Below are 22,949 nucleotides of genomic sequence, written 5' to 3'. Positions count from 1 at the left end.
GTGATTCTCCCAGCTTAGCCTCCCAAGTAGCTGGAATTACAGGCGTGAACCACCATGCCTGGCTAATGTTTTAGTATTTTTAGTAGAGATGGGGTTTTGCCATGTTGGCCAGGCTGGTCTTGAACTTCTGGCCTCAAGTGATCCACCTGTCTTGGCCTCCCAATCAACTGATTTTAAATTAAAGCTATAAGAACATACATCAGGAAAAGGACTCCTTCTTCAATAAATGATGCTGGGGAAATTGGATATCCACATGCAGAAAAATGAAACCAGACTCCTATCTTTTGCTGTATACAAAAATAAACTCAAGATAGATGAAAGACTTAAATATAAGACCTGAAGCTACAAAACTGCTAGAAGAAAACATAATGTAATCACTTCAGGACATTAGTATAGGCAAAGATCTCATGGCTAAAAGATCAAAAGCGCAGACAAAAAAACAAACAAAAAAAACCAAAACAAGAAAAACTAATAGAACTATATTAAGATATTAAGCTAAAAATCTTCTGCACAGCAAAGACAATAAACAGAGTAAAGGGATAACCTGTTGAATGGGAGAAAATATTTTTAAACCATTCATTTGACAAGGAAGTTAGTATCTGAATATACAAGAAACTCAAAACAACAATTAAAAAAACGAATTCAATTAAAAAGTGGGAAAAGGATGCAAATGGACATTTCCCAAAAGAAGATATACAAATGGCCAACAGCTGTATGTGGAAATTTTTAACATCACTAACCATCAGGGAAATGCAAATCAAAACCACAGTAAGATAGCATGTTATCCTAGTTGTAGAATGGCTACTATTAAAAAGATAAAACATAATAGATGCTGGCAAAGATGGAGAGAAAAGGGAACTCTCACATACTGCTGGTGGTATGTAAATTAGGACAGCCACTACGAAAAGCATTATGAAAATATATTTAAAAAGTCTAAAAATAAAACCCCCATTGATCAGCAATCTCACTATTGGATATTTATCCAAAGGAAAAGAAATCAGTATGTCAAAGTGATACCTGCACTCCCATGTTTATTGCAGCACTATTCACAATAGCAAAGATGTAATCAGACTAAGTGTCCATCAATGGATGAATGGTTAAAGAAAATGTGATATATATACATACTTGAATACTATTTGGCCATAAAAAATAATGAAATTATATCATTTGCAGCAATTTGTATGGAACTCAAGGTCATTAGGTCAAGTGAAATTAGCCAAGCACAAAAAGACAAATGACACATGTTATCTATCATATATAGAAGCTGAAGAAGTTCATCTATGGAGGCAGAGAATAGAATGATAGATACCAGAGGTGGGAAGGATGTGTGGGTGGAGTGGAGAGGGGATGAAGAGAGGTTGGTCAATCAGTACCAACACAGTTAATAGAAGATATAAATTCTAATGTTCGATTGCAGAGTAGGGTGACTATAGTTAACAACAATGTATCAATAGTTAGAAAAGAGGATTTGAAATGTTCTCAGCACATAGACATGATAAATACTCAAGGTGATGGATACCCCAAATACCCTTACTTGATCATTTCACATTCCATGCATGTAACAGATACTCACATGTACCCCATATATATGTAAAATATTATTTATTAATTTAAAAAGTCTTTTGATTCCCTTTTAGAAGGGAAGGAGAAGGCCAGAGAGTGACCTTCCTAGCTTTTATGGCCTGTTTCAGGGAAGAAGGGAATGGGGAAGGTGAGAGTAGTCTTCCAGCTTCTGCTGTTTTCTCAAATGCCTAAGTGCTATATTTTGGGAACACTATCAGTGCTAGAAAAATTTATGGTAAAAAGGTATTACTGGCCTAACCAGGAATGTTTTGTGGATCTTTAGCTGGATCAACCCAATATATGTTTTTCTTAATGTAAAAAGTAAAGTACAGGTTCCTTTTCAAAGACTTTCCTCCCCATTTAATTAGGAATAAATAGTAACTTCTCTTAGAAGCAAAGTTTATTCAAAGACCTGTGCTAACATTCTTAAATATTTGCTAGCCATGATAAAGAAATCAATGTACTTAATGTTCTTAACTCCCACAATTTAGCCTAAATATTTGCCCTGGCATGCTTATACTGGTTCAAGCAAACATTAGGTCATATAGCCTGTTTCTCTTAATTATTTGAAGGTGTTTTTACCTTTTTCAACATTCCACAAGTTACTTCCTCCTTCCTTTGTTCTCCTCTGCCTTTGCCTCTTTTAAAAAGTTCCAAGCTGCTTGCCAATCAGGACAAATACAGAATGTGAGGTCATTTTCCCAGCCAATGGAAACCAGACACAGCAGTAGGGTGGATGCGTCAGGTCATAAATGACCCTGTCTCCTTTGTTCAATATGCTCTCATGGCAAAACTGCTGGCAAGTATACCCTTTCTGCAGGAAGTAAAAATGGCCTTGCTGAGTAAATTAAATTTATGTTCAAGTGCTATTTCTTTACGGCACCGGGGAACAAGCATTTCAAACACGTAATCTCCTCAAATTCCTTTTACCAGAGAGCTCCTTCTTTTAAAACTTTTTTTATGAGATGGCCTTACTTGTTTTCACAGATTTATACTTCTAGACTTTAAAAAACTGTTTTCTTGTCCTCATCAGATAATCATTAACTACAAATTTTCATTGCTGCCAACTAAAACAATTACTGAATTGTCTCTACATTTTTATCACGTTAATTCATATATACACTGATATTATATCAAATTATATCACTTATTAGCTAGCTTTATAGGCTTTTTATTTTTTCAGAGAAAAGTTGGTATTATATAAGGGTAAAATTAGTAGGCTGCTATGTATCCGTGAACCATTATTCCCAATGTTAAATAATACTAAAATTATTTTCCTTTAGATGAAAAGAGATGACTTCAGTGACTTTTATAATTCAGTGTGAAGCTAGCTTGAAGCTATCTTTAAATGCAACTCAATGTGATGTGCCTGCCTGAGGCAACTGACATTTGAGATTGTGATTCTTTTCACCCCCAAAGCAAGAAGGTCTGCTCTTTTCTGTAGTTAGAGCTATTTTAATGAAGTTAATTTAAGAGGTCAGAATCCAACTTGTATTTAAGAGGTCAGAATCCAACTTGTGACTTCTCAGATTCTTTCATTTGCATTACAAATCATTTAAGGGAAAAAGGAGCAACTGACTAAAATATATTGGAGAAGGACTAGAGTAAAACGTTATTAATGTGAACTGTTATTTTTGAAAATCTGATCATCTAGACAGAGGTAATGAAAGCCATTGGACGAAATGCTTTACAATGGAAATCAGTAAGAGTTCATTGGGGAGATTAAACTGTTCACTAGAACAGAATTTTTAATCTCTCTCAGTATCTGAAAATACCAGTTACATAATGCCCAAATCACATTATGAACAATGCCTTCCTGTTTTTCAGGCCAGGAGGAAAAAGAAGTGAGTCTTTATCATTTGGTCTTGTGCATCACTCTGTGGGTTAGCATAACTACGTGAATAGATGCTGGAAACCAAATACAGTAAGTCTTCATTTCATGTCCTTGATAAGGCTCTTGGAAACCTATGCAACTTTAGAAGAAACTACTTATAACAAAACCAATTTTACCATAGACTGATATATATATATATATATATAAAGAGTTAAGTTTCTAAGACATATTTCTGATCACAAAAACATAAAATTTTTTTATGTTTTAATCTCCCAGGCTCAAGTGATCCTCCCAACTCAGCCTCCTAAGTAACCAAGATTACAGTTGTGCACCACCATGCCCAGCTAATTTTTAATTTTTTCTTTTTTGTAGAGATGGGGTCTCTTTCTGTTTTCCAGGCTGATCTCAAACTCCTGGCCTCCCAAAGTGCTGGGATTACAGGCATGAGCCAGCATATCGAGCCACTAAACTTTTAAATAAAGACACAAAACACTTTTAATATGAAGCATTGAAATACATGTGAACTATTCATACATTTAGGATTAATAAACACAAGCAAGATAATTATTTACCCAGCTTTTGGTGAATCAGTAAGTGATGGCAGTCATGGTTGTTAAATCAAGAAACATCTCCTACTATCATGAAGTTCAAAAACTAACTGACAAACAGGGTGGGTGCTCTGTGCACTTTCATAGCTCACCATTTATTGTCATGTGTCAGTATGATTACCACCTACTTTATGAATTTTTATTTGACAATAATTTGTATTCATTCATTCATTTTTCAACTTGCTTATTAGAGTTCAGGGTCTTGGGTGGCCAGAGCCTATCCTGGCAGCTCAGGGCACAAGGTGGGAGCCAATCCTGACAGGATGTCTTTCCATCACAGGGTGCACTTACCCCCACGCTCATTCAGACTGACATTATTTAAATGCACCAATTCCACACACATGCACAGCTTTGGCATGTGGGAGGAAATTAGAGTGCCCAGAGAATACCCATGCAAACATGGGGAGAATGTGCAAACTTCACACAGACAGTGGCCCCAGCTTGGAACTGATTTTTTTTCTCATCAATGTTATAACAAAATGATGTTGAATGAACCATTATCAAAGGTCTGCCATACCAATATTTATTGACTATCTAGGCAGTGTCTTGCAGAGGATATAAAGTAAAATCAATGTGTGGTATACGTTCTTAAAGCTAATTTTAGTTTAAAAATAAAATATTTTGTCAAATGAAAAGATTATTTTGTTGTGGAATATCACTGAATTTTGTCAGTTATCATTTCAGTGCTTAAATGGGTATTGATCATGTATGTGAATTTCTAACAATTTTCTTGTAAACAAATGGAGGAACAAAAGCTTACAGCAAGTAAGCAAACAAAACCGCAAGCCAATAACTAACAGACATGCATATCTGCAGCTCCGATCAGCTCCCTGATAAGATGAAAAAGAATGAGAGATTTTTAGTGGTAGAGGTTTTTTTTGTTTGTTTTGTTTTGTTTTTATCTACTTAAGTTTGGGTAAGTCTATCATACTATGGACAATGGACAAATGATCATTCTCTTGATAATGAAAAGGACTGAATATCAGCTGTGGAGGGAAATAGAAAGACAACAATGGACCCAAGCCATGCAAGTTTTAAGTTTGTAAATACCGTACATCTCTTTTCTTCTTCCAGAATTTCATTACATTTGTATTTCTCTGGGAAGTGGCATACAATTTTATAATCAAGAGGGACAAGATAGAATCTTTTGTGCCTCCTGCTGTGGTTGCTTAGTTGTGGTTTTAATTGTTGCACCAGCAGGAAAATAGACGGCTTTAATTCTAAAGGATTAAGAAGACTTGAGCAATATATGTATGCAGAAGATAGAGGCTGGTGCTCTTACTTAGGAAAACTAGTCAACCTTCACACACTCAGTAAGCAAGTTAATGAACTCCGTTGGTAAAAGATAAACGAAAAGTGACCTTTCTTTCTTTACTATATGGTTAGTTATTTTTATTTTCCTATATAATAGGCATGATTTATATAAATAGCATTTGTCTCTAATAGTGAAATGAGCATTGTATATAGAATGAGATGAACTGGGTTTAAACATGACACTATGGTTAATTAAATGTATAATTGTATCCAAAATTACACATTTAAACTCCCTGGGTCTTTAGTTTTCTCTTTTGGAAAGTGAATATATTATAGCACATAATTTCTAAATTCACCAGCTCATCTCTAAATTATCTAATATCTAGTCTGGATTCAACTTTCCCCAAGTGTCCTAAGATATGTCTTTAGAGTTTTTGTAAAAATATAAAACCAATAGAAATTCACAAATTGCATTTAATTTTTTGTCTCTTTGGATTTTGAAACAGTTTTCAAACTCCTCTCATAATATTGACTCCATGATGATTATGGAATATCCTGCATTCTGAATTTGTCTAATTGTTTCCTCATATTGAGATTTAACTTCTTTCTTTATCTCTTATACTTTCTTTCTTCTTTCTTTTTTTATTTTGTTTCTTGAGATGGAGTCTCACTCTGTCGCCCAGGCTGCTGTCACCCAGGCTGGAGTGCAGTGGCAGCAATTATGGCTCACTACAACCTCCGCCCCTCAGGTTCAAGTGATCATCCTGTTCCCGTACCAAACTGAGGGTCGGGCTGCTATTTCTTGTGGCCCAATAACAAGATGCAGATGAACTGGGGAGGAAGAGAGTTTTTATTTCTGTAACCAGCTACAGGGAGAAGGCCTGGAAATTATCACCAGACCAACTCAAAATTACAAAGTTTTCCAGAGCTTATATACCTTATAAGCTATATGTCTACATGTAAGTGTGCATTAAATCTAAAGACATAAGTGATTAACTTCTTTTAATCTATCTATAACTAAGGTCTGGGTCCTGAAGACCTTCTTCTGGAGCCTCAGTAAGTTTACTTAATCTAAATGGGTCTAGGTGCTGGGGTGATTACCTTTATCTTGTCTCCTGCTAAATCATAAAGGTTTGGGACATTCCTTTAGACCGCAATAAACTTGTTTGTGGAGCCCTGGGGAGTTTCTTCAGACCCCCAATAAAACTTCTTTAATCCCAAAAGGGTTCCGTTAGGAATTCCTTTGTTATCTTGTCATGCTTCAAGGCCCAGGAAAAGCCTCGGCAAAACTCTTGGTGGGCTCTTTGTTATATTCCAGCCTTTGTAAAAGGGCACTGGCTCAATCACCTTTTAATGTTTAACCTAGCTACTCAGTCAGTGCTGGGACAGTTGCAATGGAGGCCTGAATTAATGAGAACTGGCCTGCCACACTCCGTCCTTAGCCTCCCAGGTAGCTGGGACTACAGGCATGCATCACCACTCCTGGCTGATGTTTGTATTTTTAGTAGAGATGAGGTTTCACAATGTTGGCTAGGCTGGTCTTGAACTCCTGACCTGAAGTGATCTGCCCACCTCGGCCTCCCAAAGTGCTGGGATTACAGGCATGAGCCACCATGCCTGGCGTTATCTGTTATATTTTTTGTAATCTAACTTCATTAAATTCAGTGTAGCATTTTTTACAAGATTACTTCATAGGTTATATTGAAGTATATTTTGCATCATACCAGAAGTTACATGACATCATACTGTCCCAGCATTAGTGAAGCAAAGTTTGATCTTTGATTAAGGTGGTGACTACCAGATCACTCCATTTTTTTTCCATCCAACTCATATATTTTATACTTCCTTGACTTTCAATGTCATTTCAGGACATTTATTACTGTATTCTTGGATTTCCTAAACATATATTCATCCTATCAATAGCTGCCGGCTAAGTCTTCTGATCATTTTCATTATCTCCTTGGAGCAGGTATTCCCAGTTGCCTATTAGTATCTAAAATCCTTAGCCTGTTGTGGTAGTCCCACAACACCTTATATTTTGTGGTCTCTTACCAAGTCCCTTTCTACTCCAACTAAATTAATTTGCTTTTTGTCTTCTCCACATGGTCTTTTCATTCTCACCTCTGCCTTCAATATCTGATTGCTTCCTCTTTAATTCCCCCTGCGACTGCCCCGGCTTGTTTATCACCTCCTTTATGATTTATCCCAAACCACTAAAATCATTCTCAATATTCAGTTTTTCCTAGTGGTCAAATATTCAGTTTATGGCATATACTTTTATAATTTTCAATAGTGTTTCTTTCAACTGGAAGTAATAAGTTTTCAATATAAGGATTATATTGATTCAAAGTTATAGTAATTGAAAAAGTTGAAATAAGATTAAAACGTGATAAAATTGTTTAAAGAATAACTTTTTTGTTTTTATATCCATAGCCACCATCTCTTACATAAGAATATGAGTCAGCATAATGATGATGAATGAAAGTACTGTTCTTTATAAAGTCAAGGAAGCCACCTTGTGAGACTAGGCTATCATTCAGCAGTGTTGTGAATTTTCCTTTCTAATTTCAGGTTAGGTGTGATGTTTATGTGGCCTATATTTCTGGAATTGGGCAGTTTGTTCCGGATGGAACTTTTATGACTATGGTTTGCTAGGAAATACTGCTGGGCTTGCAGATCATTCATTCACTGATAAACTGAATTGACTTTCCCATGTACTTAAGTCAGTTTTTCAGTGTGATGTGAGAGAAAACTGGATTTGGAGTCAGGACAGGGGTTTAAGCACTGTCTCTGCTACTTACCTTATGTGTGACCTTGAGCAAATTCTTTAACCTATTTGAATTTTACCTTACTCCAAAACAAAAAACAGTATCTTACCATGACTACTTCATTATGTTGTTGCAAAACACAAATTAGGTATTGTGAAAAATCCCTTGTGATTTATAAAGTGCCATCAAAATACACAGGGTGATTATTTATGTTTTTCAACTTAATAAGGAGATTAATAGCTTCTTTTTGGGAAAAATTTCTATTTCAAAATAATAAAATATTTGTTTTTGTAAAGTGGGAAAGATAGATGTAATTGGGATTTTTTTTAAATCTTTTTTAATTATTATTATTATTATTATACTTTAGGTTTTATGGTACATGTGCGCAATGTGCAGGTAAGTTACATATGTATACATGTGCCATGCTAGTGCGCTGCACCCACCAACTCGTCATCTAGCATTAGGTATATCTCTCAATGCTATCCCTCCCCCCTCCCCCCACCCCACAACAGTCCCCGAAGTGTGATGTTCCCCTTCCTGTGTCCATGTGTTCTCATTGTTCAATTCCCACCTATGAGTGAGAATATGCGGTGTTTGTTTTTTTGTTCTTGGGATAGTTTACTGAGAATGATGATTTCCAGTTTCATCCATGTCCCTACAAAGGACATGAACTCATCATTTTTTATGGCTGCATAGTATTCCATGGTGTATATGTGCCACATTTTCTTAATCCAGTCTATCATTGTTGGACATTTGGGTTGGTTCCAAGTCTTTGCTATTGTGAATAATGCAGCAATAAACATACGTGTACATGTGTCTTTATAGCAGCATGATTTATAGTCCTTTGGGTATATACCCAGTAATGGGATGGCTGGGTCGAATGGAATTTCTAGTTCTAGATCCCTGAGGAATCGCCACACTGACTTCCACAAGGGTTGAACTAGTTTACAATCCCACCAACAGTGTAAAAGTGTTCCTATTTCTCCACATCCTCTCCAGCACCTGTTGTTTCCTGACTTTTTAATGATTGCCATTCTAACTGGTGTGAGATGGTATCTCATTGTGGTTTTGATTTGCATTTCTCTGATGGCCAGTGATGGTGAGCATTTTTTCATGTGTTTTTTGGCTGCATAAATGTCTTCTTTTGAGAAGTGTCTGTTCATGTCCTTCACCCACTTTTTGATGGGGTTGTTTGTTTTTTTCTTGTAAATCTGTTTGAGTTCATTGTAGATTCTGGATATTAGCCCTTTGTCAGATGAGTAGGTTGCGAAAATTTTCTCCCATTTTGTAGGTTGCCTGTTCACTCTGATGGTAGTTTCTTTTGCTGTGCAGAAGCTCTTGAGTTTAGTTAGATCCCATTTGTCAATTTTGGCTTTTGTTGCCATTGCTTTTGGTGTTTTAGACATGAAGTCCTTGCCCATGCCTATGTCCTGAATGGTAATGCCTAGGTTTTCTTCTAGGGTTTTTATGGTTTCAGGTCTAACATTTAAGTCTTTAATCCATCTTGAATTGATTTTTGTATAAGATGTAAGGAAGGGATCCAGTTTCAGCTTTCTACATATGGCTAGCCAGTTTTCCCAGCACCATTTATTAAATAGGGAATCCTTTCCCCATTTCTTGTTTTTCTCAGGTTTGTCAAAGATCAGATACTTGTAGATATGTGGCATTATTTCTGACGGCTCTGTTCTGTTCCATTGATCTATATCTCTGTTTTGGTACCAGTACCATGCTGTTTTGGTTACTGTAGCCTTGTAGTATAGTTTGAAGTCAGGTAGTGTGATGCCTCCAGCTTTGTTCTTTTGGCTTAGGATTGACTTGGCGATGCGGGCTCTTTTTTGGTTCCATATGAACTTTAAGGTAGTTTTTTCCAATTCTGTGAAGAAAGTCATTGGTAGCTTGATGGGGATGGCATTGAATCTGTAAATTACCTTGGGAAGGATGGCCATTTTCGTGATATTGATTCTTCCTACCCATGAGCATGGAATGTTCTTCCATTTGTTTCTATCCTCTTTTATTTCCTTGAGCAGTGGTTTGTAGTTCTCCTTGAAGAGGTCTTTCACATCCCTTGTAAGTTGGATTCCTAGGTATTTTATTCTCTTTGAAGCAATTGTAAATGGGAGTTCACTCATGATTTGGCGCTCTGTCTGTCTGTTATTGATGTATAAGAATGCTTGTGATTTTTGCACATTGATTTTCTATCCTGAGACTTTGCTGAGGTTGCTTATCAGCTTAAGGAGATTTTGGGCTGAGACAATGGGGTTTTCTAGATATACTATCATGTCATCTGCAAACAGGGACAATTTGACTTCCTCTTTTCCTAATTGAATACCCTTGATTTCCTTCTCCTGCCTAATTGCCCTGGCCAGAACTTCCAACACTATGTTGAATAGAAGTGGCGAGAGAGGGCATCCCTGTCTTGTGCCAGTTTTCAAAGGGAATGCTTCCAGTTTTTGCCCATTCAGTATGATATTGGCTGTGGGTTTGTCATAAATAGCTCTTATTATTTTGAGATACATCCCATCAATTCCTAATTTATTGAGAGTTTTTAGCATGAAAGGTTGTTGAATTTTGTCAAAGGCCTTTTCTGCATCTATTGAGATAATCATGTGGTTTTTGTCTTTGGTTCTGTTTATATGCTGGATTACATTTATTGATTTGCGTATATTGAACCAGCCTTGCATCCCAGGGATGAAGCCCACTTGATCATGGTGGATAAGCTTTTTGATGTGCTGCTGGATTCTGTTTGCCAGTATTTTATTGAGGATTTTTGCATCAATGTTCATCAAGGATATTGGTCTAAAATTCTCTTTTTTTGTTGTGTCTCTGCCAGGCTTTGGTATCAGGATGATGCTGGCCTCATAAAATGAGTTAGGGAGGATTCCCTCTTTTTCTATTGATTGGAATCGTTTCAGAAGGAATGGTACCAGCTCCTCCTTGTACCTCTGGTAGAATTCAGCTGTGAACCCATCTGGTCCTGGACTTTTTTTGGTTGGTAAGCTATTGATTATTGCCACAATTTCAGCTCCTGTTATTGGTCTATTCAGAGATTCAACTTCTTCCTGGTTTAGTCTTGGGAGGGTGTATGTGTTGAGGAATTTATCCATTTCTTCTAGATTTTCTAGTTTATTTGCATAGAGGTGTTTGTAATATTCTCTGATGTAGTTTGTATTTCTGTGGGATCGGTGGTGATATCCGCTTTATCATTTTTTATTGCATCTATTTGATTCTTCTCTCTTTTTTTCTTTATTAATCTTGCTAGCGGTCTATCAATTTTGTTGATCCTTTCAAAAAACCAGCTCCTGGATTCATTAATTTTTTGAAGGGTTTTTTGTGTCTCTATTTCCTTCAGTTCTGCTCTGATTTTAGTTATTTCTTGCCTTCTGCTAGCTTTTGAATGTGTTTGCTCTTGCTTTTCTAGTTCTTTTAATTGTGATGTTAGGGTGTCAATTTTGGATCTTTCCTGCTTTCTCTTGTGGGCATTTAGTGCTATAAATTTCCCTCTACACACTGCTTTGAATGCATCCCAGAGATTCTGGTATGTTGTGTCTTGGTTCTCGTTGGTTTCAAAGAACATCTTTATTTCTGCCTTCATTTCGTTATGTACCCAGTAGTGATTCAGGAGCAGGTTGTTCAGTTTCCATGTAGTTGAGCGGTTTTGAGTGAGATTCTTAATCCTGAGTTCTAGCTTGATTGCCCTGTGATCTGAGAGACAGTTTGTTATAATTTCTGTTCTTTTACATTTATTGAGGAGAGCTTTACTTCCAAGTATGTGGTCAATTTTGGAATAGGTGTGGTGTGGTGCTGAAAAAATGTATATTCTGTTGATTTGGGGTGGAGAGTTCTGTAGATGTCTATTAGGTCCGCTTGGTGCAGAGCTGAGTTCAATTCCTGGGTATCCTTGTTGACTTTCTGTCTCGTTGATCTGTCTAATGTTGACAGTGGGGTGTTAAAGTCTCCCATTATTAATGTGTGGGAGTCTAAGTCTCTTTGTAGGTCACTCAGGACTTGCTTTATGAATCTGGGTGCTCCTGTATTGGGTGCATATATATTTAGGATAGTTAGCTCTTCTTGTTGAATTAATCCCTTTACCATTATGTAATGGCCTTCTTTGTCTCTTTTGATCTTTGTTGGTTTAAAGTCTGTTTTATCAGAGACTAGGATTGCAACCCCTGCCTTTTTTTGTTTTCCATTTGCTTGGTAGATCTTCCTCCATCCCTTTATTTTGAGCCTATGTGTGTCTCTGCACGTGAGATGGGTTTCCTGAATACAGCACACTGATGGGTCTTGAGTCTTTATCCAATTTGCCAGTCTGTGTCTTTTAATTGGAGCATTTAGTCCATTTACATTTAAAGTTAATATTGTTATGTGTGAATTTGATCCTGTCATTATGATGTTAGCTGGATATTTTGCTCGTTAGTTGATGCAGTCTCTTCCTAGTCTCGATGGTCTTTACATTTCGGTATGATTTTGCAGTGGCTGGTACCGGTTGTGCCTTTCCATGTTTAGCACTTCCTTCAGGAGCTCTTTTAGGGCAGGCCTGGTGGTGACAAAATCTCTCAGCATTTGCTTGTCTGTAAAGTATTTTATTTCTCCTTCACTTATGAAGCTTAGTTTGGCAGGATATGAAATTCTGGGTTGAAAATTCTTTTCTTTAAGAATGTTGAATATTGGCCCCCACTCTCTTCTGGCTTGTAGGGTTTCTGCTGAGAGATCCGCTGTTAGTCTGATGGGCTTCCCTTTGATGGTAACCCGACCTTTCTCTCTGGCTGCCCTTAACATTTTTTCCTTCATTTCAACTTTGGTGAATCTGACAATTGTGTGTCTTGGAGTTGCTCTTCTCGAGGAGTATCTTTGTGGCGTTCTCTGTATTTCCTGAATCTGAATGTTGGCCTGCCTTGCTAGATTGGGGAAGTTCTCCTGGATAATATCCTGCAGAGTGTTTTCCAACTTGTTTCCATTCTCCCCGTCACTTTCAGGTACACCAATCAGATGTAGATTTGGTCTTTTCACATAGTCCCACATTTGTTGGAGGCTTTGCTCGTTTCTTTTTATTCTTTTTTCTCTAAACTTCCCTTCTTGCTTCATTTCATTCATTTCATATTCCAGGGCTGATACCCTTTCTTCCATTTGATCGCATCGGCTCCTGAGGCTTCTACATTCTTCACGTAGTTCTCGAGCCTTGGTTTTCAGCTCCATCAGCTCCTTTAAGCACTTCTCTGTATTGGTTATTCTAGTTATACATTCTTCTAAATTTTTTTCAAAGTTTTCAACTTCTTTGCCTTTGGTTTGAATATCCTCCCGTAGCTCGGAGTAATTTGATCGTCTGAAGCCTTCTTCTCTCAGCTCGTCAAAGTCATTCTCCGTCCAGCTTTGTTCCGTTGCTGGTTAGGAACTGCGTTCCTTTGGAGGAGGAGAGGTACTCTGGTTTTTAGAGTTTCCAGTTTTTCTGCTCTGTTTTTTCCCCATCTTTGTGGTTTTATCTACTTTTGGTCTTTGATGATGGTGATGTACAGATGGGTTTTTGGTGTGGATGTCCTTTCTGTTAGTTTTCCTTCTAACAGACAGAACCCTCAGCTGCAGGTCTGTTGGAGTACCTGGCCAGCCGTGTGAGGTGTCAGTCTGCCCCTGCTGGGGGATGCCTCCCAGTTAGGCTGCTCGGGGGTCAGGGGTCAGGGACCCACTTGAGGAGGCAGTCTGCCCGTTCTCAGATGTCCAGCTGCGTGCTGGGAGAACCACTGCTCTCCTCACAGCTATCAGACAGGGACATTTAAGTCTGCAGAGGTTACTGCTGTCTTTTTGTTTGTCTGTGCCCTGCCCCCAGAGGTGGAGCCTACAGAGGCAGGCAGGCCTCCTTGAGCTGTGGTGGGCTCCACCCAGTTCAAGCTTCCAGGCTGCTTTGTTTACCTAAGTGAGCCTGGGCAATGGCGGGCGCCCCTCCCCCAGCCTCGCTGCCGACTTGCTGTTTGATCTCAGACTGCTGTGCTAGCAATCAGCAAGACTCCATGGGCGTAGGACCCTCTGAGCCAGGTGCGGGCTATACTCTCCTGGGGCACCGTTTCCTAAGCCCGTCGGAAAAGCACAGTATTCGGGTGGGAGTGGCCCGATTTTCCAGGTGCCGTCTGTCACCCCTGGAAAGGGAACTCCCTGACCCCTTGCGCTTCCCGAGTGAGGCAACGCCTCGCCCCTGCTTCGGCTGGTGCACGGTGCGCTCACCCACTGACCTGCGCCCACTGTCTGGCACTCCCTAGTGAGATGAACACGGTACCTCAGATGGAAATGCAGAAATCACCCGTCTTCTGCGTCGCTCGCGCTGGGAGCTGTAGACCGGAGCTGTTCCTATTCGGCCATCTTGGCTCCTCGCCCCTCTAATTGGGATTTTTAAAAAGCAATGTGGTTGAAAATAAAGAGGAAGAAGGTAATTCATTTTTATCTGAATTCCCTTTTGCCATATATTTCACTCATTTTCTCTGTTATCTTATTCCTTCTACATTATAACATTTGTGTGTTTTTGTTTGTTTTTTGTTTTGTTTTGGTTTTGAAAGTTATGCAATAGCATCTTGCAAATTTTTTAAAAATACTGATCCACCTCCTAGTTTTAGGGCTAGCGTTACCCAGTTTAACAAACTTCTCTACCCTTTACATGCTTTTTTTCTGACATTTTTGCTGTAAATCATGTTCAATCAGTTAATTACATGATCAATATTTATGGCATACATATTATTAAAAAGTCATTCTGTTATTAATGTAAAAATTTTAAAATGCATAATACCTTTCCTGGATTCCATTTATTTGGATAATCAACTGTACTAATCACCTACTATATTCATGGTATATTCTCAAGAAGACTTCATGTGAGTCTGAGAGACAAATATGGAAAGATCTTAACAATAAAGTTTTTGGTATGGAAATGAGAAATAAAGAAGAATTTATAGAGAACAGATCATTTATAAGTTGTTCCAAGTGGAGAACCTATTCATTGTAAAATGTGGTAACTTTCAATTATACCAGGTGCTGATTTTTATTTAGAGAATATTTAGGAATCATATTGTGAGACTGTTTGGGAAGGGGATTCATGATCTATTGGTGTGTAACAAATTACCCTAAATATGTAGTGGAAGTCACACTCTCTCTCTCGCCACATTTTATTGATTAGAAGTCACTAAGTTCAGCCCACATACAAAGAAAAGAGAATTAAATAATTCGTTAGTACATTTTATACTTTCCATGCAACTGCAGCTGATATTGTCACTAAACTTTCTGCCTCAACATAATGAGGAGCCCCCTCTCCTCCAGTTTCCAATAATGTTTTTCTTATTTTTCTTTAAGTCCTCACCAGTAGCCTCCTCAAAGGTCATTAGGATTCTGCTTACATTCTCCTCAAAGTCCTTTCAGCTTCCTCTCAGTTCTTCGTTCTGAAACTTCTCCCACACTTTAGGTTTTTATTACAGCATAGTACCATTTTCTGTGCTAAAATCTTCATTGGTTATCTATTGCTGTATAACAAATTGCCCAAAATGTAGTAGGTTAAAACAATAACAAACATTTGTTATCTTCACAATTTCTGTGGGTTAGGAATCCAAGAGTGGCTTAGCTAGGCCTTTCTGCCTCAGCGTTCCTCTTGAGGTTGCAGCGAAGATGTTGGCCAGACTTACACTCATGTGAAGGCTTGATGGAGGTGGAAGAATCTGTTTTCAGGATTTCTCACTCTCAGGGCTGCCAAGTATTGGTGGGAGGCTTCAGTTTCTTCCAATGTGGCTGCTTGAATGTCTTCAGGACATGATGGCTGACCTCCTCCAGAGCAGCCAATCCAAGAAAGCAAAGTGGAAGTGACAATGTCTTTTATGACCTTGTATTAGAAGTTACAAACCATCACTTCTGCCATATTCTATTCATTAGGAGAAAGTAATTAAGTCCAATGCACAATCAAAGGGAGGGGAATTTGGCTTCTCTTTTTGAAATAAGAAGTGACAGAGAATTTGCAGACACATTTTAAAACCACACAATCTAGATCCTGCTCTTGTCCAGTAACCCCTCCAGAAAGATCTCCAAGAGAATGTGCACACACACACACATATATATGAGGAAGCAAGACAAAGCTGGAATTTGACCCCAAACTCCAACAGCATATAACTCCAGGTCTACAGAGAATTATTTTACTGAAGCTAGATTGGTCTGAACAACATAAAAGCAGGCCAAAAGGATCTTATGTGTTCTTCTCCTCCAAAGCTAACCATGCCAGGAGGGGAAAAGTGGAAGGAGCACCTGTGGGAGAAGACAGGAGAGCCAAGAGAGCAGACATGCAGAGCACATTTTCTTTAATGCCTAGGGTTGCTTGCCTCAGGTTTCTCCAAATAGGGTAGTAGCTCCAGGGCTCCTTTTGTGTTGGAGAAAAAAGTCTGGAAAAGGGGAAACATAGATGATGGAATTTTCTTAGGGCAGCTGTAGTGTTCTTATCACTCCAGGCCTATGAATGAAAAGAGAAGAGGAATGGCCCTGCATATGCATTCTGTGATGTTTGATTAACAAAGAGACTCTACTCAAGTAGCACAGTGGTCAGTGTCGTGTCCTGAAAACTTACCAGATCATAGCAGCAGACGTCTCCTATTTCAAAGCACAATAACCTGGGAGCTAGGATTCGAATTACCTCAGTTTTTTATTTTTATCCTGTTAATCTAGTTGGCTTAACCATAATAATAATGGTCAATTTATGGTGTGATTGTGGCTCTTGTGGGGAAAAGATCAGCAGCACATCGAATAAGTCCCATTGATTCCGTTTGTGGGACTCCTTCAGAAATCTTTCCTACTACAGCAATTGAGATCTAATATAAGGGCAGTCCAGGCCTTGAGTCCCTTTATGTATGTCCCTTGATGTTGCCTCTAGAAGTTTCTGAAATAGATTAAGCCTGGAGACCAAGTTTATCCCATGATCACCATTCACCCTGTGCTCACTTCATTCTTCAAGGAAGCCTTTTATTCATTCCTGCCACCTAAATGATGTTCAACTGCATTGGCCAATAAAACAGGGTAATTAAAGTGAATGTGATTCTAAAGCAAAGCCCAAAACACAGTTACACATCATAAAAATGCTCCAAATTTTTTGTCACCATATTAAATTTTAGAAATCTCTTCTCATAATCAATTACTATTCCCACATTCCAGAGTGATTCTCAAACTCTGAGTGATGGTTCTCCTAAGACTTCCAGCTCTTTCTAGGGTGACAGAGGGAGGCAGGTGGAAAATCATTGCCTTTCCTACACTCTCTTCCACCATCAGGAAATTGGTAAAATCGGATAAAAGACTAAGTGTCAAACTGTCTCTCCTTTTCTAACCCTCTTTTTTACTTATTTTCTTTTCTAGCTCATTCTAAACAGATAAAGGAAGGGTTGTTATCAAATAGATTCTGCTGGAAGACCACAGTGTAGCAAAGCATGTGGTGGAGAATCTAGCACTGATAGACTAGTTAACTCTGAAAGGTGAAGGAAATACCTTGTTCTTAGCAACGAAGTGTTACCACAGTACTTGACACAATCCTGTTGGATTAATACAAATGATTTATGTGACCCATCTAGATTCCTGTGCATGTCACTGAAGGTCCTCTTTAATACAAGCCCCATCTACCACTTCTGTGTTCCTCCCCTGACCTGTCCACTGCTTGGGTCATGAGAAGCCACTGTCTTTTCCCCACACATCCTGTTGTTTCTATGCTCTGGTTTGTTTTTATATGCTTTCCTGCTCCCTAGGATTGCTCTTCCTTCCCCTTCTTTTTCCCCATCGTCATGACCATGCTGTTCTTCACTCCATCCTTAACTTCCAGATTGAGCAGACCACTTCTTCCTTGCATCCTCATTAAACTCTGGACTCCACATTGAACAGTACCTAGATTGTGATCTCGTTGAGAGCAGAGAGTACCTCTGAGTCTCACTGACCTTTCTGTGTCTAGTACCAAGCACAGTGCCTGGCAAAAATAAGTGTACAATACATAGTGATCTGAATTGAGGTTCTGAAGGGAATTTATTGTATTCAATTTGTTCATCACTCTGTAAGGATCCCTATATCTACTATTCTATTTTTACTTGGTGGATGCATTTTGGGAACAAATCATTGAAAACAACTTACATTATGTTTTATCTGCATTCTCTGATTGCATGCCTTTTGTAAGAATATTTTATAGACAGTACTTCTCCTGTCACTCTTATGATGTAGGTTAACATCACTGTATTGAATGAATAGCTTATTTATTGAGCTGCTGTTTTTCTCATAGACTCTTTTTCTTTTAGAAAAATACAGCTTTGACAGATAAAGGACCTAGAATATCTATATAAAAGAAAATAGAAAAGATATACTTGCCCTCTAAATTCCTGACACTGTAATAAGCCAACTTTGATAACATTGATTTAATAATTAACCCAAGATAGATCTTGAAATCACTCAATCTATAGTTTCTTTAAAGCAAATAATTCAGCCAACAAAGGCACGTGAAATGAATGATAAGCAAGGATCATCAATACTATGATATTTATTCCACGTCTTAAGTCCAAGAGAATAATGCTGGGATACTTTCATTCCATAAAGAAGCCAAAACAATTTATGTATTGTGACTACTATGAGAAAGGCAAATTGCATTGCAGTTTGTGCTACTATGTGCTAGGTGCTGTACTTGGTAAATATTTTATTACTTCATTTAGACCTTACTACACTATTGTATGAATCAGGCTTCTCCAGGGAAAAGGGACCAATAAGATGTATCTATCTACATATCTTATTATTCATACATACATATATACACACATACATATACACATATATGAAGAGATTTACTAAAAGGAACTGATCCATATGATTATGGAGGCTGGCAAGTCTCAAGTCTGCAGGTGGTCAGTAGGCCATAGACTCAAGACAACCAATGGTGTAGTTCCACTCTAAAGGCTGACAAACTTGAGACCCAAGAATAACCAACGTTTCAGTTCAAGTCCAAAGCAGGGAAAAAGCCAATGTGCATGTCAAAGGCAGTCAGGCAAGAGAAATTCTGTCTTACTTGGGGAATGGTCATCCTTTTTGTTCTATTCAGACCTTCAACTGATTGAATGAGGTCCACCCACATTAGGGTGGGCAATCTCATTTACTCAGTCTACCAATTTTAATTTCATCCAAATACATCCTCCAAGAAACACCAGAATAATGTTTGACCAAATATCTGGGCACCCAAGGCCCAGTCAAGTTACCACATAAAATCAACCATTGTCACACCTTGGTATAAGTTCCACGACTATCCCTGCTTTTTAAATGAGAAACAGTGAGAGGTGCTGTAACTTCCTTGTCACATGCAACTGGTAAATGGCATAAACTTGTTGCGGGAAGTCAGGGACCCCCAAACGGAGGGACTGGCTGAAGCCATGGTGGAAAAACATAAATTGTGAAGATTTCATGGACATTTATTAGATCCCCAAATTAATACTTTTATAATTTCTTATGCCTGTCTTTACTGTAATCTCTGAACATAAATTGTGAAGATTTCATGGACACTTATCACTTCCCCAATCAATACCCTTGTGATTTCCTATGCTTGTCTTTACTTTAATCTCTTAATCCCATCATTTTCGTAAGCTGAGGGGGATGTATGTCGCCTCAGGACCCTGTGATAATTGCGTTAACTGCACAAATTGTTTGTAGAGCATGTGTGTTTGAACAATATGAAATCTGGGCACCTTGAAAAAAGAACAGGATAACAGCAATGTTCAGGGAAGAAGAGAGATAACCTTAAACTCTTACTGCCAGTGACCTGGGTGGAACAGAGCCATATTTCTCTTCTTTCAAAAGCAAATGGGAGAAATATCACTGAATTCTTTTTCTCAGCAAGGAACATCCCTGAGAAAGAGAATGCGTCCCTGAGGGTAGGCTTCTAAAATGGCCCCCTTGGGTGGGGCCGTCTTCTATGGTCGAAACTGTAGGGATGAAATAAGCCCCAGTCTCTCATAACGCTTCCAGGCTTATTAAGATGAGGAAATTCCCGCCTAATAAATTTTGGTCAGACCAGTTGTCTGCTCTCAAACCCTGTCTCCTGATAAGATGTTATCAATGACAATGCGTGCTGAAACTTCATTAGCAATTTTAATTTTGCCTCAGTCCTGTGGTCCTGTGATCTTGCCCTGCCTCCATTTGTCTTGTGATATTCTATACCTTGTGAAGCACGTGATCTCTGTGACCCACACCCTATTCGTACACTCCCTCCCTTTTGAAAATCACTAATAAAAACTTGCTGGTTTTGTGGCTTGTGGGGCATCACGGAACCTACCGACATGTGATGTTTCCCCTGGACACCCAGCTTTACAATTTCTCTCTTTTGTACTCTGTCCCTTTATTTCTCAAACCGGCCAACACTTAGGGAAAATAGAAAAGAACCTATGTGAAATCGGGGGCAGGTTCCCCTGATAGAAACTCTGTTCCAACCCAGGTCTGACTGAACAAAGCACAGTGTTTAAAAAGAGCATTTAGACAGAACTGGGGTTTTTGTGAGAATTACATTTTTTAAAAAATGAACCACAAAAGAATGTATCATTGTGACTGGCACACAAGCTCATTATAGCTAATATTATTATTAGAATTAAAAGCATTATTATTAATTTGTTAATATTATATAAACCTTTGTATCCTTAGAATAGTTGATAGTGAGAATGCCAAAATGGACCTTAAATGAAAATATATGTGATGAATATTTTGTTTGATCATTATTAATCTCTATTCTTTTTCTTGCTTTTCTGATATAAAGATAAAAAATTGTGAGTCACCAGACAATTAATTCCTCCAACATATCTTCTTGTAAAGATAATATTACCTTTGGCAGAGATATACCTCATTCCTGCTGATGTCATTAGAAAATGACAAGGTCAACCAAAATGAGAAATTGACAGCGTTCTGCTCTTTCTAGTTTTTAATAAGTATTGTCAAAAGAAATAATAATCAGATTTGAACTTGTTTGTCCTTGAAGTGCCTTTTTCTAAAGGCCTCTTAGGAAATCTATTGTAAGATCAAAAGCAGTTGGGAAAAAGTAAAAATCACTATGTACACTTTCTTACTCTATTCTATGTGATAGAAATAAAATACTTATTCACTGTCAGTGACCTGGGCACTAGGGTGTTTGCATTCTTTTTTCCTAGAGTGTAAAAGAATGTTGGTAAAGGGAGCTCTGATAAATTAATAAGCCATATGTTCTAATGTGTAAATAAAATATAGACTTTTAGGGAATAAATGGTGTTTTCAGACCTTCAGCCTCCTTTTTAGAGCAAGACTTAAGGCAAAATTGTAAAATTAGTTTTATATATATATATATATATTTTTATTCTTCTTCTTCTTTTCTTCTCCTTCTTCTCCTTCTCCTCCTTCTTCTCCTTCTTCTTCTCCTTCTTCTTCTCCTTCTTCTTCTTCTTTTCTTCTTCTTCTTCTTCTTTTCTTCTTTTTCTTCTTCTTTCTTCTCTTCTTCTTCTTCTTCTTCTTTCTTCTTCTTCTTCTTCTTTTCTTCTTCTTTATTCTTCTTCTGCTATTGAGTCTCCTATATTCCATCACCCTCAGGGACCAAAATCTTCATGTTCTTTCATCTTCACATTTTGTGTTCTCAGCAAAGGATGTGGTATCACCTTTGAGATACCATGACTTATAAGAATTATTGTACTCTTTCCACAAATCCCCTTTATAATTTAACAAGCTCTGTAATTTAAAAAGTCTTAATTTTAGGCATCAATGGGATTGAGGAGGCATTTGCTAAAATTAGAGAAAACTTCCTGTAGTTGCTGAAATCACAACGTATAGAAAACAGGCTCATTCTCTGCTTTTCCTAGACATTAAGGCCAGCCTACTTGTTTCTCATTTTCTATCTAACACAGGCTGTCCATTTCAGCCACATGGATCACAGTACTAATCACCCTTACCTGATTTATATTAGTGCTTTCTTTATCTAGAAACCACTAGTACTGAAGAAGCTAGTAGTACAGAAGAAACTATAGGTTTCTTCTGTATCAATGCTATTGTCTTCGCTCAAAATGCCTTCCACTCCTCTCTAGGGCAATCCATGACCCTTACTTCATCTGAGCCCAATTTAATCCAAATTCTCCTCTCTCTAACACAAACAGTTTCATCGAGAAATGAACCATCCTCCAAAGAAACAACTATAGCAGAGTATAATGTAATATATACAACAGTAGCCATTTGTGCATGGGCTGGTGATAGATTCATTGTCCCAACCCCTAAAGAGCTTATCTTCTTATAAGGGACACAGAAAGATATACAGAAAAAATAATATAGTGAGGAGGATTCAATAGGAGCAAATGGCCCAGGGTATAATAGGAACATAGAGGAGGGATACCCATGTGTGAGGGTGCATTGTTGTTGGTTGCATAGCCCTTAGAAACTGCATTGTCTTGTTTCTCTAACTTTGCTAAGTAGCCAATGCATCATAGTTATAAAAGATAATATTTTATTCTAATAGGACCAATTAAAATATATGTCATAAACAATCTTTCCTGCAAAGGCAGTAGTGGTCAGATCCATGAGCTCCGTTAGATCTTGTTATCTCTTACTCTCAGCATCTCACGCTTAACAACAAAGAGGCTGCTAGTTCATATGCATCCCAGCTTCCCTCTCCCTGGTGTGCAAAGTTGCTCACTGAAGTGAAGTCCTCACAGCCATACCAACAAGCAGTGTTTGACATGTGGTTGCCTGCAGAAGCAGCCAGATGAAGGGTATTTAAATTTCTAAGGCACTAGGAGATTATAGAGAGCAATGATTAAGAACTGGCTTGCTTACCGGGCGCAGTGGCTCACGCCTGTAATCCCAGCCTGGCCAACATGGAGAAACCCCATTTCTACTAAAAATACAAAATTAGCCAGGTGTGGTGGTGCATGCCCGTAATCCCAGCCACTCAGGAGGCTG

At 38.2% G+C, this 22,949-nt stretch overlaps 1 protein-coding gene and 1 long non-coding RNA gene across 13 annotated transcripts in view; one reads left to right on the top strand and one right to left on the bottom strand.

Moving 5' to 3' along the window:
• ASB17 (ankyrin repeat and SOCS box containing 17) overlaps positions 1–2,315 on the bottom strand; it is a 50,600-nt gene extending 48,285 nt beyond the window's left edge. For 3 of the 12 annotated variants that reach the window (XM_054532971.1, XM_054532980.1, XM_054532977.1), the window contains exon 1: positions 2,146–2,315. The gene's annotated coding sequence lies outside the window, so the exon portion shown is untranslated. The remainder of the gene's footprint in view (positions 1–2,145) is intronic. The other 9 variants (XM_054532970.1, XM_054532974.1, XM_054532982.1 and 6 more) reach the window with 7 other exon arrangements.
• Positions 1–22,949, top strand: part of LOC129050588 (uncharacterized) — a 183,067-nt gene that overhangs the window by 35,296 nt on the left and 124,822 nt on the right. Inside the window, exon 4 of the long non-coding RNA XR_010135647.1 lies at positions 3,391–3,487. This is a non-coding gene — a long non-coding RNA (uncharacterized LOC129050588). The remainder of the gene's footprint in view (positions 1–3,390; positions 3,488–22,949) is intronic.

This window comes from Pongo abelii, chromosome 1 (genome assembly GCF_028885655.2).
Source record: "Pongo abelii isolate AG06213 chromosome 1, NHGRI_mPonAbe1-v2.0_pri, whole genome shotgun sequence".
Taxonomy (NCBI): domain Eukaryota; kingdom Metazoa; phylum Chordata; class Mammalia; order Primates; family Hominidae; genus Pongo; species Pongo abelii.
This window is presented reverse-complemented; position numbering and strand designations above follow the sequence as displayed.